Source organism: Cupressus sempervirens, chromosome 9 (genome assembly GCF_028749045.1).
Source record: "Cupressus sempervirens isolate cs-2001-9-10 chromosome 9, ASM2874904v1, whole genome shotgun sequence".
Classification (NCBI taxonomy): domain Eukaryota; kingdom Viridiplantae; phylum Streptophyta; class Pinopsida; order Cupressales; family Cupressaceae; genus Cupressus; species Cupressus sempervirens.
This window is the reverse complement of record NC_143126.1, coordinates 317,330,635-317,333,894: the sequence shown is the minus strand read 5'-3', so window position 1 is coordinate 317,333,894 and position 3,260 is coordinate 317,330,635. Positions and strand designations below refer to the sequence as shown.

The 3,260-nt window shown below is 48.0% G+C and overlaps 1 pseudogene across 1 annotated transcript; it reads left to right on the top strand.

The window, feature by feature from the left end:
• The first annotated feature begins 572 nt into the window (after positions 1–572).
• On the top strand, positions 573–2,686 carry LOC149538650 (fasciclin-like arabinogalactan protein 4 pseudogene; annotated as a pseudogene). Its single transcript, XR_016356082.1, has one exon. The product of XR_016356082.1 is annotated as a fasciclin-like arabinogalactan protein 4 pseudogene (transcript).
• The last annotated feature ends 574 nt before the right edge of the window (positions 2,687–3,260 follow it).

Below are 3,260 nucleotides of genomic sequence, written 5' to 3'. Positions count from 1 at the left end.
TGCACTACCAACTCAATGAAGCAATTACCAAAATCAGCGAAGAAACGTTATAATTCCCTACACTCCTATAAAAAATACGATCATGGATTCCCTTGCTTAGCCCTAGGAAATCTCTCTGGTAGACCTGTACAGTCTAGGTGGGAATACATAAAGGCGGATCAAAAAGAAAACGAAGACGTGGTGGAACCGCTGAGCCTCGAAACGGCGCGTAGAGAAGAGAAAACGCGGATGGCATTAATGGTCGCAAATAATTAATGTATAATATCAACGGTGTTGTCGGTAAAATCGATGTGAATTGACCCAGAATCCAACGACCTGGGCCCCTCTTTCGAGAAAATGGGGAACGAAACGGTACTAAAATCTCTCTCTTCTCTGCTCGGGGAAGAGGAAAAACACAGTCCCCTTGTCTTTTCTCAGCAAACGATAACTTGGAGTGACCGTTGTCATTATTCACTATTTATGCCCATACCTATCGTTCCCTTCTTTTGCTTCCACTCCACTACTACTACTGAATTCTCAGGCTCTATAAACACTCGCTCACGGGCCTCGCAAGCCAATGCCCTTCACCGGGAAAACCAGCGATTTTGCTCTCTACTGTTCAAGATTCGGCCTTTCGGAGCACCAGCAAGGGCATATACTCATTGTGTATCCATCCGGCCGCGCATATCCAGCAGCAGCAGATACCCAGCGCCGGTGTGTATCCATCCAGCAAGGAGTGGTGGCAGACTCGGTGGTGGGAGATACACTGTGTGTATCCGTCCGGCAGAGCACGAGGAGGAGATACGCAGTGTGTATCCGTCCGTCCATCAATGGGGGCGACTGCGAGGAGATGGGCGACGGCGGCGTGGTGGATGTGCATTGTGTGGGTGGGAAGTGGATTCAACATCACGACTTACCTTTCGACGCATCCGGATTTGGCGACATTTAACAATCTGTTGACGGCGACGAATGTTGCAGGGGAGATCAACAATCGGAGCTCGCTGACGATCCTGGCCCTTTCGAATGCGCAGCTGGAGCCCTTCATATCGAGCTTTGGCGGAAATCTGCCGACGCAGGAGGTTTCCGATGTGCTGCGGTACCATGTTCTGCTGGAGTACATGGACTGGGATCGGCTCCAGCAGATGACAATGGGGGGGACGCTGGTGACGACATTGTACCAGACGACGGGCAGAGCCCCCGGCAACACTGGCGCTGTGAACATCACCACCGTCGGCGGCCAGGTCAGGATCGGAATGCCGGTCCAGAACGCCGGATTCAATTCCACGATCGTCGGTCTGGTCGACAAATTCCCCTACGTGGTGAGCATTGCCAGGATCAGCTCCATGATTTTGCCCTACGGCTTCGATCTTTCCGGCTCCCCTGCTGCTCCTTCCTCCCCCGCCTTCAATGTCACCGACGCCCTTATCAAGGCCAACAATTTCAACCTCTTCGTTTCCCTCATGGAGGCCTCCGGCGTCGTCTCGGAGTTCCAGTCGGAAGAATCCGGCGCCGGGATCACCATTTTCGCCCCCACGGACGACGCATTTTCTGCCATGAATCCCGACTCTCTGCAGGGCCTCACGGCGGATAAAAAAGCCCTAATTCTCAAATATCATGTTTTGCTCTCCTATTACCCGCTCGGATCTTTGCAGACCATCTTCAATCCTGTTCAGCCGACTTTGGCGACTCAGGCGATGGGGGCTTCAAGCTACACGCTCAATATCACTCAGATTCATGGCGATGTTGCCGTCAATACAGGAATTGTTCAGGCCCCTGTTACAGAAACCGTCTTTGATCAGAAACCCCTCGCCATTTTTGCCGTTCCCAAAGTTTTACTCCCCAGAGAAATCTTCGGACATAAATCTGCCCCTACTCCATCTCCAGAGCCTGCGCCGGCAAGTTTTCCTTTCCAGTCTCCGGGCCCTTCTCCATTTGCCGGGATTTCTCCACCTTCAATTCCAGTCCCTTCATTTTCTAAACCCCCAATTTCCGTTCCTGCATTTCCAAAACCCCCAATTTCCGTTCCTGCATTTTCAAAACCCCCAATTTCTGTTCAACCCCCAATTTCCGTTCCTGTATTTTCAAAACCCCCAGTTTCGGCTCCTACAAGTTCTCCATATATTGCTCCGTTTCCGCCATTGTTAACTCCTTCCTTTCCTCCAAACCAGGGCATCATCTCCGCGCCAAGCCCGTCAATTTCTGCAACTCCGCCGCCGTCCATTGGAACGCCGGCGCCAATGGCTTCGATTTCTACGCCGCCATTTTCGGGCATGTCGACCGGGACTGCCATTGCAGCGCCGTCTCCGTCGCCATTTCTTTCAGGGGTGGGGAAGATCAGCAGCGCAGCTCCGGCGAATTGCATCGTCGGCACGGCGGTTTTAGGTTTGATGGCTCTTTTCACGGTCAATTTGTTGCTGGACAACGTTTGATAAGCGACTGAGTTTTGTACAGGAGGGTTTTTAGTTTTGTGTGCTCAGGAGCTTTCAGCTACCTGCTAATCTATAAAGATTTAATTGTAATGAAATAAGAGGCAATTGTGTAGTTTTAATGTATTGTATATTTAATTGATCTGAAGAAGAAAGGGGACGCTTTAATATTTATTTCATTTGAGGAATTGAGTTTCCGGTGAAATTTTTGTTTAGCTGTATCTCAGGTACCTAATGGTATATTATTTATTAGAAATATTTGATCTTATTTGTTGGAGAAATTATGTTATTATTTTGTGGAAATATTTTAGATTTTCTTTGACAAGTTGAAAATTTTGAAGTGAAAAGAGTTTAGTTGAGAGTGAAGTTTGAACTATTGGATAGCTTCTCCGAAGTAAAACTAGACTGCTGGTTTGAAGAGAGTTTCAAAAATCAGTATAAAATCTTTTTTTTTTTTATGAATAATTTTTTTCTATTAATAAATCACAAAAATGATTGGGGATATAAGATCACCCTACGAGAATTCATACGGCTGAGGCTAGAAACATCAACTAGTCATCAAAAAAACATATAAAGCAACCCTTAGGTGGTTAAAGCAGTGCCTGCTGAGAGAGGTGGTTCATCACGATCATGAAATTTTCAAATCATCTTTGGAATTGGGTGGCGGACTGGGAACAGTTCAACCGTCAGTAGCAGCATCAGTAGCATTAGTGGCCTGGTCAACGTCCTTCATATCAGGCTGTGGAGGCAAAATAGCCAGCACCAAGGCTGTGGAGGCAAAATAGCCAGCACCAAGCGAAAATGCCATTTTCCAGAAACTACTCGTTGAACACCGGGCGCTGGGGACTAGCGAGT